This window comes from Hyaena hyaena, unplaced genomic scaffold (genome assembly GCF_003009895.1).
Source record: "Hyaena hyaena isolate Hyena2069 unplaced genomic scaffold, ASM300989v1 scaffold_2253, whole genome shotgun sequence".
Classification (NCBI taxonomy): domain Eukaryota; kingdom Metazoa; phylum Chordata; class Mammalia; order Carnivora; family Hyaenidae; genus Hyaena; species Hyaena hyaena.
In genome coordinates this window covers 13,023-27,147 of record NW_024082888.1, presented here as the reverse complement: position 1 = coordinate 27,147, position 14,125 = coordinate 13,023, and the positions used below count along the sequence as shown (strand labels likewise).

At 37.4% G+C, this 14,125-nt stretch overlaps 1 pseudogene; it reads right to left on the bottom strand.

Annotated features, from left to right (window-relative positions):
* Window positions 1–717: 717 nt before the first annotated feature.
* Window positions 718–4,296, bottom strand: LOC120227380 (annotated as a pseudogene).
* Between the last annotated feature and the right edge of the window lie 9,829 nt (window positions 4,297–14,125).

Here is a 14,125-nt window from a genome sequence, read left to right as displayed (position 1 = left end):
TGTGTGTGTCTCTATGCTCCTCATCTGCTCATGCTCTCTTTCATAAATGAATAAACGTTAAAAAATTACATATCTCTTCAGGTGAAACAAAAGCAAGTTACAAGAGAAGAAAGAATATGACCCCATTTATGTGAAGTTCAAATACAGCTACCTATGTTGTTCAGGGATATATTCATATGTACTAATACTATTTTTAAGTTATTTATTTATTTTGAGAGAGGGAGAAAGAGTGCATGAGTGGCTGAGGGGCATAGAGGGAGGGAAAATTCCAAGCAGGCTCTGCACTGTTAGCATGGAGCCCTACACAGGGCTGTCTCACAAACCATGAGATCAGACCTGATCTGAAACCAAGATTCAGACGCTTAACCAATTGAGCCAACCAGGTGTCATGGTGGTAAAACTATTTTTAAAAAGAGAGGAAGAGAAAAACAAGAAAATTAGGCCACAGAAGCACCTTGGTGGCTCAGTCAGTTAAGCATCCAATTCTTGGTTTCAGCTCAGATCATGATCTCATGGTGGTGAGATTGAACCCCATGTTGGGCTCAGCGTGGAGCCTACTTGGGATTCCCTCTCTCACTCTCTCTGCTCCTTCCCCGCTTGTGCACTCTTTAAACAAACATTTAGAAAATTTGAAAGAAAAATGTAATGAAATTTATCCTATCAGACATTAAGTCAAACTAAACACTGCTCTACTCCCTCATATTTCAAACTGAATAGCTATTTCTCATATCTATTTGCATATATTAATGTATTAAGAGTATTTTCACGGGATACCATTCTTGGAGAGATTGTAGCAATCATTCAAGTACAAAGATTTTCACCTATGAATGAATTTCTTAACACCTGAGTTTACCTGTTCTGAAAGGAATTTGAGGTTTCTTTCTAACTAAGGCTCTGATGCATTACTTGAGTGGTAAAAAGCTTTTATTAATTTCATTACCTTAAAGCCTGGTTTTCCTGTTAGCACTGGCAGTATCAGCTCCTCTTTCCAGCCAAATCAATGAGAAATTTTGCCATATAGTTTTCCTTTCCTTCTAAGAATAATCCAAAACACTAAATGGCTCTGAGGTGAATGTGCATTTGCAGATGTTTGACTGGATGTTCTGCAACTGTTGCCTATGTTAATGAATTTTCTACACCTTCAACACATTTGATTTCTTGTTCCTGTAATCCCATCACTTGAACCTGGTGCTTTCCATCTTCTAGCAGTCGTAATTTTGTTTTCCTGTTTAGCAAGTCAAGCAGTTAAATTTCCCCTGTAAATTTTTTAAAAGTTTGCATATACTTGCAGTTCTAACTTCTTATAGTTTGGCTTCTCTAACACTAAAAAGGACATCTCAAGCTGCTAATGCATAAATCCCTCTAGAACAATCTTGGTTCTTTCCTGAAAAGTCACCTCCCATAGTATGAATTTTCCCACTTCCAGTATGCCCATAAGCAAAGCATGTAGCCATTCCCCTTTTGAATATAGTTTCCACTAGTGGTCTAGCCATAAACCTATAAATCATTTCATTAGGAGCTGTGTTTTCAAAGGCATAATCAAAATGAAATATTTGGTTTTCTAGGTATCTTGTTAAACCTACTGTTTGTTTTGGTTTATATGCTAACACAACATCTTTACTAGGATTGTAATAACAACAAGAGCTTTCATTTGAGTTTCTTTTTACTGAAGTTTGTTTACACAAACACGTATCTTATGTCCATCAGTAGAACATGCTGTTGTTAATAGTCTCTAGTCCACATTTCCTCTAAAGTCTCTGATCATACATATAATTTCATAATTTGGCTGTGTAACATAAACACCCTGGGCTCTTTTTTCTCTAAGTTCTTGCTGTTGTGGTTAAGGGTTTTTTTTTCTCATTTTTCTTGTATTTTTTTCTAATTCTTTCAAACAATTAGATTTTCTAGGTGAAGTGAGTTGAAACTCCATTTTTGCAGCTTGAACTGGAGATACACTTGAAACACTACCATTCTGTTGTGCAGAGGAAGACTGCTCAGGAAGTTGACTAGGGTATGCATATGCAGAACTAACCACAGTGTTATTTCTTAGAGGAGGGTCATTCTTAATAGAAGCCACAGTCTGACGATTCTTTACAATTTTGTTTACTTTGGCTGATGAGGTTGGAGGTGGCATTTTTGGACTGGACTGAATCTTCATTATGTACAAGGTCAGGGTTAAGTGAAAAGAGGCTCTAGAGGTCAATCTCTTTGCCTTTTCTCCATTTTCTATCCATTCAACAGTTACAATTACATTATCTTCATTTAAAGATAGTAACACTGATTCATGTATATGACCATCACTCTGCATGATCTTCATGTATATCTGGATATTCCCGATGTTGGCCACTGCTCTCAGCTCCTGTGGAGCAGTGACAGCAGGTCAAGGGAGGGAAATGACAGGGTGGAAAAGACAGGGAAGAGGCAGGGTAGGTATGAGAGGGGGAGCAATTGACTATAGCCACAATGGCCTGGGAAACACCATGAATGCAAACCAGGGTCTCCAGGAGCAACAGCTAGGCTCTGGACTTGTAGGCTGACAGGGGATTACTCCACTTTCAACATGGATAGAAAATCCAGACAGACAATCAATAAGGAAACACTGGACCTGAAAGCATCATAGAATAAATGGAGCTAGCTGACATTAAATATTCTATCCAAAAGCAATATAATATATATTACTCTCAAGTGTGCATAGAATATTTTCAGTGAGAAAACACATGATTGGTCACAAAACAAGTATTAACAAATTCCTCAGGGTTAAAATCATAACAAGTATCTGACAATAAATAAATACTAGAAATAAACAGCAGGAAAAAAATGGAAAATTCAAAAATATGTAGAAATTAGAAAATACACTCCTGAGCAACCAGTGGGTCAAAGAAGAAATAAAAGGAAAATAGAAAATACCATGGGAAATATTAAAATAAAAATACAACATATCAAAACTCACAGGATGCAGCAAAGGCAATGTTAAAAGAAAAGTTTATACATATAAAAGCTTACATTTAAAAAATGTAAAGGTCCCTGGAGGAGTTAAGATGGTGGAGTAGTAGGGGGACTGTATGCTTACCCCATTCCTTAAACATGGTGAGATAAATATCAAATCATTCTGAACAACCAAGAAATTGATTTGAGGATTAAGAGAACAAACAGCATAACTAAAGGGAGAAAAGATGCCATATCATGGAAGGTAGGAGGTGCAGAGATGTGATTTTGGGGAAAAATAATCACTGAGTGCTGCAGAGGGGATGTTGCCTTGATCATGGAGGAGAGAGGGAGAGGGAGAAAGGGAGGGAGGGAGGGAGAGAGAGAGAGAATATGCAGGGGATTGCACAAGAAAAACACTTCCCCCAAACCACTGACTGGGAAAACAACATGAGAGGCTAATTATCATAACCTTTTCATAAGCAGTGGAGCTCAAAGTCTAAAGTTTTTAGAAGTTCATGCCATTGCCAGGGTGGAGCCTAGTGGACATAGGTGGTACTCCTGTAGAGGAGGTTATAGGTCAGGGAGTGGACAGCATGGTCTAAGGATCTCTTGGGTCATATTGGTAAAGACAGTTTCCCTTCTAGGAGTGCACTTGGGAGAAGTAACGCTGCCTGTTAGGGGACAAAGAAGCCAGTGGATGACATTGAACTGCCTCGTTCATTAGTAGTTCATTAGGTAGAGAGGTACCTGCTGAGGTCAGCTACCTGTATACTGGCTATTTGCTGTGTTCTACCATAAACTCCAAGCCCCTGTGCATTCATGTTGACTGACCTTCTGGGACAAACCAGCATGAACTACAACATGAAGAGACCTTTCGCCAGAGGATAAGCATGGGTCTGTGCCACACTGGGTCCCTAAAATTTAGAGTTTGGAAATGCAGCCAGCATGTCTGACAGAAAACGCAGGAGTACTGTGCTCCCAGGTGAGCAGAAGGCTCAGAAAAAGACAAGGTGAAGGCAGGGATCTGTGGGATCTATGGGACACACAAGGGGAGATTATTATCTCTTAGGGGAGGGATTCCTAAAGAGCAGTGGGCACAAACACACCACTCCAAGGACAAGAGAGCAGACTGCAAGCTATTTTTACTCCCCACCTATCAGCACAGACAGCCATCAGTGGGCAACACAGTGCCCCCAGTGGAGATTTGAGATGCTTACACCAAGCTGCATCCCGCTGTCCTCTGCAGGTACTTCTGCCAAAATACAACAGCAGAGAGCATACAGCATTTATCAGAAATGCTTCATGAAGCACCAGGCTCTGGCTAGTATATGAAATCTTAATATAGCTGGTCTCAGGACCAGGAACCATAACATGCTTTCCTAACACACAGAAGACAGAAACTTGGGCAAAATGCTAAGATGAAGGAATTTACCCCAAAAAATGTACAAGAAAAGATCACAGCAAGGGATCTAATAAAAACAGATAAGTAAATGTGCCTAGGTGACTCAATCAGGTGAGATTTTGACTTCTGATTTCAGCTCAGATCATGATCCCAGGGTAATGGAATCAAGCTGAGCACTGGGCTCCATGCTGAACACGGAGTCTGTGCGCTCTCTCTCTCTTGCTCTCTCTCTCTCTCTCTCTTTCTCCCGCTCTCCCCCTTCTCCCACCCAGTGTGTGTTGTCTCTCTCTCTCTAAAATTGAAAAAAAAATTCTGCCTGAACCAGAATTTAGAACAACAACCATAAGGACACTAGATGGGCTTGATAAAAGCATAGAAGACACCAGGGAGATCCTTAGCACAGAAATAAATATCTAAAAAATAGTCAGGCCAAAATAAAAAATTATATCACTGAGACATAACACTGAATGGTTGTAATAAACACAAGGAAGGAAGAAGCAGAGAAATGAATAAGTAATACACAGGATAAAAATATGGAAAACAATGAAGTTGAAAAGAAGAATGAAAGAAACATACTGAAGCATGAGTGTTAGAGGTGGGGAACTCAGGGACTGCATAATGCATAATAACATTTGTATCATAAAAGTCCCAGAAAATGAAGAGAGAAAAAAAAGGGCAGAAGGTTTATTTGAGAAAATTATAGCTGAAAGTGCCCTTAATATGGAAATAAACATCTAAATCCAGAAGGAAGAGAGAACTACCTTCAAAATCCACAAAAGCAGGCCAACACCAAGACATATCATAGTAAAATTTACAAAATACAGACATAAAGAAAACATCTTGAGAGCAGCAAGGGAAAAGAAATCCTTAAGTTACAAGGGAAGACAAGTCTGGTTAACAGCAGAATTACCAACAGAATCTTGACAGCACAGAAGGTAGTTGCATTATATATTCGATGTGCTAAACTGGAAAGAAATATGCAGCCAAGAATACTTTATCCAGCAAGACTGCTATTCAAAATAGAAAGATAGGGGGCGCCTGGGTGGCTTAGTCGGTTAAGCGTCTGACTTTCGCTTAGGTCATGATCTCTCGGTTCGTGGGTTCGAGCCCCGCGTCGGGCTCTGTGCTGACTGCCAGCCCAGAGCCTGGAGTCTGTTTTAGAGTCTGTGACTCCCTCTCTCTCTGACCCTCCCCTGCTCACGCTGTCTCTCTCTCTCTCCTAGAAATAAATAAAGCATTAAAAAAAATAGATAGATAAAGAGTTTACCAGACAAAACAACCAAGTAAACAAAAATAAAGTAGTTTATAACCACTATACTAACTCTGAAAGAAATATTAAAAGGGACTGATTGAGTAGGGAAAAATACCTAAAGCAACAAACAATAGAAGTGAGAACATCACCAGAAACACCAGCTTCACAGGTATGTCATGGAACTAAATTAATATCAGTAATCACTCTGAACGAAATGGACTAAATGCTCCAATCAAAAGGCATATGGTGTAAGGATGGATTAAAAAAAAAAGACCCATTGATATGCTGCTTACAACAGACTCATTTTAGACCCCAAAATACTTTCAGATTAAAAGTGAGGGAGTGGAGAGCAAATTATTATGCTAATGACATCAAAAGTGAAAAAGAAAGCTGCATTAGCCATACTCATATCACACAATCTAGATTTTAAACCAAAGACTGTAATAAGAAATGAAGAAGGGCCATATATCATAATAAATGGGTCTATCCATTAAGAACATCTAACGAGTGTAAATATTTATGCCCCAACTTGGGTGCAGCCAAATATATAAATCAATTAATAACAAAGATTAAGAAACTTATTGATAATAATACAATAATAGTAGGGAATATTAACACCACACTTACAGCAATGGACAGATCATCTAAGTAGAAGATTAACAAGGAAACAATGGATTTGAATGACACACTGGCCCAGATGGTCTTCAAAGATATATTCAGAGCATTTCATCCTAAAGCAGAATAATATACATTATTTTCAAGTGCACATGGAGCATTCTCCAGAATGGATCACACCCTGGGTCACATATCAGGTTTCAAGCAGTACAAAAAGATTCAGATGATACCATGCCTATTTTCAGACCACAAAGCTATAAAACTTGAAGTCAACCACAATAAGCAAACAAACAAACAAACAAATGAACGAACGAATGAATGAATAAATAAATAGGAAAGGGCACCTATATATGAAGGTTAAACAACATGCTACTAAACAATGAATAGTTTAACCAGGAAGCTGAAGAAGAATTAAAACAGGGAAACAAATGAAAATTAAAACATGACAGTCCATGACTTTTGGGATCCAGCAAAGTCAGTCATAAGGGGGAAGTATATACCAGTACATGCCTTAATCAAGAAGCAAGAAAATCTAAAATATACAAACTAACTTTACATCTGAAGGAGCTAGAAAGGTTACAGCAAATAAAGCCTAACACAAAGGGAAGGAGGGAAATAATAAAGATTAGAGCAGAAATAAATGATATAGAAAGAAAGAAACAAAATACAACAAAAACAGTACAACAGATCAACAAAACTAAGAGCTGGTTCTTCGAAGGAATTAATCAACTTGCTAAACTCCTAGCAAGACTTAACAAAAAGAACAGAGAAAGATCCCAAATAATTAAAATCACAAGTTAAACAGCATCCTTCCTCATCAGAGAAATACAAATCAAAACCACACTGAGATACCACCACACTGAGATACCACCTCAGGCCACTCAGAGTGGCTCAAAAGAGCAAATCAGAAGACTCTAGATGCTGGCGAGGACGTGGAGAAACGGGCACCCTCCTACACTGTTGGTGGGAATGTAAACTGGTGCAGCCCCTCTGGAAAACAGTGTGGAGGTTCCTCAAAAAGTTAACACTAGAACTCCCCTATAACCCAGCAATAGCACGGCTAGGAATTTACCCAAGGGATACAGGAGTGCTGATGCATAGGAGCACATGGACCCCAGTGTTCATAGCAGCACTCTCAACAATAACCAAAACATGGAAAGAGCCTAAGTGTCCATCAATGGACGAATGGATCAAGAAAATGTGGTTCATCTATACGATGGAATACTACATGGCAATGAGAAACAATGAAATCTGACCATGTGTAGCAACATGGATAGACCTTGAGGGTGTTATGCTGAGTGAAATAAGTCAGGCAGAGAAGGACAAATACCATATGTTTGCATGTATAGGAGGATTAGGAGGAACTTAACGGAGGACCAAGGGGGAGAAGAAGGGGGGAAATAGTGGGGGAGAGGGAGTGAGGCAAACCATTATAGACTCTTGAATTTTGAGAACAAACTGAGGACTGATGGGTGTGGAGGGGGGGGGGGAGATGGGCATGGAGGAGGGCACTTGTGGGGATGAGCACTGGGTGTTATATGGAAACTAACTTGACAATAAACTATTTGTAAAAATAAATAAATAAATAAATAAATAAATAAATAAAAAATCACGAGTTAAAAAGCAGAAATCACTACCAACACCACAGAAATACAATTATAAGAGAATACTATGAAAAATTATATGCCAAAAAACTGGGCAATCTGCAAGAAATGGATAAATTCCTAGAAACATATGAACTACCAAAACTGAAAGAGGAAGAAATAGAATATTGACATACCAATAACAAGGAAAGAAATTGAAACAGTAATCAAAAATCTCCCAACAAACAAGAGTCCAGGAACACATTGATTCCCAGGGGAATTCTATCAAACATAGAAGGAAAAGTTAATACTTCTTCGCAAACTGTTCCAAAACATAGAAACAGAAGGAAAAGTACCAAACTCATTCTATGAGGCCAGCATTACTTTGATTCCAAAACCAGACAAAGACCCCACTAAAAAGCTGAATTACTGGCCAATATCCTTGAAGAACATGGTTGTAAAAATTCTCATCAAGACACCAGCATATCAAACCCAGTAGTACATTAAAAGAATTATTCACCATAATCAAGTGAGATTTATTTCTGGGATGCAAGGATAGTTCAATATCTGCAAGTCAATCAACATGATACACCACATAAATATAAGAAAGAATAAGAATTATACGATCCTGTCAATATATGCAGAAAAAAGCATTTGACAAAATACAGCATGCTATCTTGATTAAAACCCTCAAGAAAGTAGGAATAAAGGAACATGCCTCAGCATCATAAAGGCCCTATATGAAAGATCCACCACTAATATAATCCTCTATAGGGACAAACTGAAAGCATTTTCTGTGAGGTCAGGAACACTCTCTCCACTGTTGTTCTACAAAGTACTGGCAGTCTTAGCATCAGCAACCAGAAAAGAAAAAGAAATAAAAGGCATTCAAGTTGGCAGGGAAGAAGTCAGATATTCACTATTTGCAGATGACGTGCTATTCTGCATGGAAAACCGAAATAACTCCACCAAAAACTAATACATGAATTCAGCAAAGTGGCAGGATATAAAATCAATGCACAAAAATCAGTTGCATTTCTATACATTAATAATAAAGCAGCAAAAAGAGCAATTAAGGAATTGATCTCATTTACAATTGCACCAAGAAGCATAAGATACTTAGGAGTAAACCTAAGGAAAGAGGTAAGAGATCAGTACTCTGAAAACTATAGAAGACTTATGAAAGAAATTTTAAAAGACACAAAGAAATGGAATAAAAAAACATCCCATGCTCATGGATTGTGTGAACAAATATTGTTAAAATGTCTATACTACACAAGCAATCTACATATTCAATGCAAGCCCTTTGAATATAACAGCATTTTTCACAGAGCTAGAAAAATCAATTCTGAAAAATGTATGGAACCAGAAAAGACCCTAAATAGCCTAAGTAATGTTGAAAAAAGTAAAGCCAAGTGGGAGGCATCCTAATTCTAGACTTCAAGTTCTAGTACAAAGCTTTAATCATCAAGAGAGTATGGTACTGGCACAAAAACTGACACATAGATCAATGGAACAGAATACAACACCCAGAAATGGACCCACAACTATATGATCAACTCAAATTCGACAAAAGCAGGAAGGAATGTTCAATAAAAAAAGACAGTCTCTTCAACAAATGGTATTGGGATAACTGAATAACGCCTTGCAGAAGAATGAAACTGGACCATTTTCTTAAACCATACAGAAAAATAAATTCAAAATGGATGAAGACCACAATGTGAGATAGAAACGATCAAAATCCTAGAGAAGATGATAGGTAGCAACCACTTTGAATGTAGCCCTAAGGACTTCATACTAGACATGATTCCAGAGGAAAGGGAATAAAAGCAAATGACATATCAGATAAAGGGCTAGTATCCAAAATCTATAAAGAACTTATCAAACTCAACACCCTAAAAATAAATAATCCAGTTAAGAAACTGGTACACAACATGAACAGGCATTGCTCCCAAGAAGACATACAAATGGCTAACACACACAAGAAAAATTTAACAACACAAAAAACAATAGGTGTCAGCAAGGAAGTGAAGAAGGGGAATCCTCTTGCACTGGTGGTGGGAATGCAAACTGGTGCAGCCACACTTGATAACAGTATGGAGGTTCCTCAAAAAGTTCAAAATATAAATACCCTAAGATACAGCAATTGCACTATTAGGTAATTACCAAAGGATACATAAATACTGATTTGAGTGATACATGCACCACAATGTTTATAGCAGCACTCATATGTGGAATTTAAGAAACAAAACAGATGAACATAGAAGGGAAGGATAAATAAGAAAAACAGGGAGGGAAGCAAACCATAAGAGACTCTTAACTATAGAGAACAAACTGAGGGTGGCTAGAGGGAAGGTTGTTGGATCATGATGAATCACTAAATTCTACAGGTAATACTTATATTACACTGTTTGTTAACTAATTGGAATTTAAATAAAATTTGAGAAAAAGAAACTTGGCAAGACAAAAGGGAGTGGCACGATATATTCAAAGTGCTCAATGGGATAAATCTGCAGCCAAAAATATGCTATACACCAAGGTATCATTCAAAATAGAAGAGATAAAGAGTTTCCCAGACAAAATTAAAAGAGTTTCTGACAACTAAACTAGCCTTGCAGGAAATATTAAATGAGACTCTTTGAGTCCAAAGTGGACACCAAAAGTGACCAAAAAAAAAAAAAAAAAGCAGAGAAAATCTCCAGAAACAATAGACAAAACAAGGAATAAAATGGTGCTAAGTACACCTCTGTCAATAATTCGTTTGAATGTAAATGGACTAAAGTCACTGATCAAAAGATATAATGTTTCAGAATAGATTAAAAAAAAAAACAACAAGACCCATCTATATACTACCTACAAGATGCTCATTTTATCCATACAAGCACTCACTGATTGAAAGTGAGCAGATGGAGTGATATTTGTTCATGCAAATGGATGTCAAAAGAAAGAGTAGAGTCTGCATTAAATATGTAGGGTGTAGTATAGATATTTTAATAATATTTGTTCTTCTGATCAGTGAGCATGGAATGCATTTATTTTTCTTCATGTCATCTTCAATTTCTTTCATCACTGTTTTATAGCTTTCAGGGTACAGGTCTTTTCACCTCTTTGGTTAGATTTCTTCCTAGGTGCCATATGGTTTTGGAACTGTAAATGGTATTGATTCCTTGATTTCACTTTCTGCTGCTTCATTATTGATGTATAGAAATGCAACACATTTCTATACATTGATATTGTATCCTGTGACTTTACTGAAGTCGTTTATCAGTTCTAGCAGTATTGTTTTGTTTTTTAATGTTTTATTTATTTCTGAGAGAGAAAGAGACACAGAGAGAGAGAGAGAGAAGAGAGAGAGATACAGAATGTGAAACAGGCTCCAGACTCTGAGTTAGCTGTCAGCACAGAGCCCAAAGCAGGGCTTGAACCCAAGAACCGTGAGATCATGAACTGAGCCGAAGCCGGACGCTTAACTGACTGACCCACCCAGGCGCAGTATTGTTGAAGTATTTCAGCTGTTCTGCAAATAGCATCATGTCATCTGCTAAAAATGAAAGTTTGATTTTTTTCCTTCCCAATTTGGATGCCTTTCATTTTGTTGTTGTTGTTGTTGTTATTGTTGTTGTTACATGATTGCTGTGGCTAGGACTTCCAATATTATGTTAAATAACAGTGGGGAGAGTAGACATGCCTTTCTTTTTCCTAACCATACAAGTAAAGCTTGCTTTTCCCCAATGAGTATGATACTAGCTGTGGGTTTTTCATATATAGCCTTTATTGTGCTGAGATATATTCCCTCTAAACCTGCTTTGTTGAAGGATTTTATCATGAATGGATGTCACACTTTTGAAATGCTTTTTCTGCATCTATTTTTTAAAATTTATTTCTGAGAGAGAGAGAGAGAGAGAGAGAGAGTGAGCACAGGAGGGTCAGAGAGAGAGGGAGATACAGAATCTGAAGCAAGCTCTAGGCCCTGAGCTAGCTGACAGCAGAGACGGATGTGGAGCTCGAACCAACAAACCGTGACCTGAGCCGAAGTCGGATGTTTAACCGACTAAGCCACCCAGGCGCCCCTTTCTGCATCTATTAAAATGATCATATGATTCTTATCCTTTCTTTTATTGATGTGGTTTAACACAATGATTGATTAGTGAAATTTGAACATGCTTGCAACCCAGGAATACATGTCACATGAACATGCTGAATAATTCTTTTAATATATTGTTGAATTTGGTTTCCTGCTAGTGTATTGAAAATTTTTGCGACTATGTTCATCAGGGATATAGACCTGTGTTTCTTTTTTAGCAGAGTCTTTATCTGGTTTTCATATTAGAGTAATGCTGGCCTCATCAAATGGATTTGGAAATTTTCCTACCTTTACTATTTTCTGGAATATTTTGAGGTTAAAGGTATTAATTCTTCTTTAAATGTTTGGTAGATGAAATGAACAGACACTTCTCCAAAGAGGACATCCAGCTGGCCAACAGACACATGAAACAATGCTCAGCATCTCTCATCATCCAGGAAATACAAATCAAATCCACATTGAGATACCACTTCATGCCAGTCAGATTGGCTAAAATGAACACATCAGAGGACTCTAGATGCTGGCATGGATGTGGAGAAATGGGGCAGCCCCTCTGGAAAACAGTATGGAGGTTCCTCAAAAAATTAACAGTAGAACTCCCCTATGACCCAGCAATAGCACTGCTAGGAATTTACCCAAGGGATACAGTATTGCTGATGCATAGGTGCACATGTACCCTAATGTTCATAGCAGCACTCTCAACAATAGCCAAAACATGGAAAGAGCCTAAGTGTCCATCAATGGAGGAATGGATCAAGAAGATGTGGTTCATCTATACAATGGAATACTACATGGCAATGAGAAAGAATAAAATCTGGCCATTTGTAGTAACATAGATGGAAAGTGAGGGTGTTATGCTGAGTGAAATAAGTCAGGCAGAGAAGGACAGATACCATATGTTTGAACATATAGGAGGATTAGGAGGAACTTAACGGAGGACCATGAGTGAGAAGAAGGAGATTAATAGTTGGGGAGAGGGAGGGAGGCAAGCCATAAGAGATTCTTGAGTGCCAAGAACAAACTGAGAGCTGATGGGGGTGAGGGAGAGGGGAAGTGGGGTGATGGGCATGGAGGAGGGCACTTGTTGGGATGAGCACTGGGTGTTATATGGAAACCAACTTGACAATAAACTATTTAAGAAAAAATAAATAAATAAGAATAATTGCACACATACACAGAAATGTTTGGTAGAATTCATCTGTGAAGCCACCTAGCCCAGAACTTCTGTTTGTTGAGAAATTCTTATTAGTACTTCAATTTCTTTCCTTATTGGTTTTCTGACTGTTCAAGTTTTCTATTTATTCTTGTTTCAGTTCTGGTAGTTTATATGTTTCTAGGAATTTATCCATTTCTTCTTGGTTGTCCAATTTGTTGGCATGTCATTTTTCATAATATTTTCTTATAATTGTTTGTATTCTGTTGTGATGGCTATTATTTATTGGCTTTCATTTGTGATTTTATTTATTTGAGTCCTTTCTATTTTCTTTTTGGTAATTCTGGTTAGAGATTCATCAATTTTACTAATTTTTTTCAAAGAATCAGCTCCTGATTCATTGATCTGTTTTATTATATATATTTTTAGTCTCCGTGTCATTTATTTCTGCTCTAATATTTATTATTTGTTTCCTTCTGGCTTTAAGCTTCTTTTATTTTTCTTTCTCTAGTTCATTTAAATGGAAGCTTAGCTTGTTGATTTCAGATTTTTCTTCCTACTTATCATAGGTCTCTGGTGGACATATTTCACTCTTAAAACTATATTTGCTGCATCCAAAAGTTTTTGGAACATTGTGTTTTCATTTTCATTTGTTTCTGTGTATTTAAAATTTTTTTCTTAGATTTTTCTGGTAGACCCATTCATTTTTTTAATTGTATGTTGTTTAACCTTCACATATTTGTGATTTATACACATTTTTTTTCTTATGGTTGACTTTATGTTTCATGGCGATGTGGTCAGAAAAAAATGCAGAGTATGTTCTCAATCTTTTTATAATTATTGGCATAAATGGAGCTACAGAGTGTTATGCAAAATGAAATAAATCAGAGAAAAAATATCAGACATTTTCATACATATGTGTAATTTAAGAAACAAAACATATGAGGGAGAGAGTTAAGATGGTGGAGCAGCATGGAGACCCTGAGCTTCCCTTATCCCTGAAATGCAGCTAGATCAACAACAAAACATTTTTGAATACCTAGGAAATTGATCTGAGGATTAACACAAAAATCTGTACAACTTGAGCCACAAAATTTGACAGGTACGT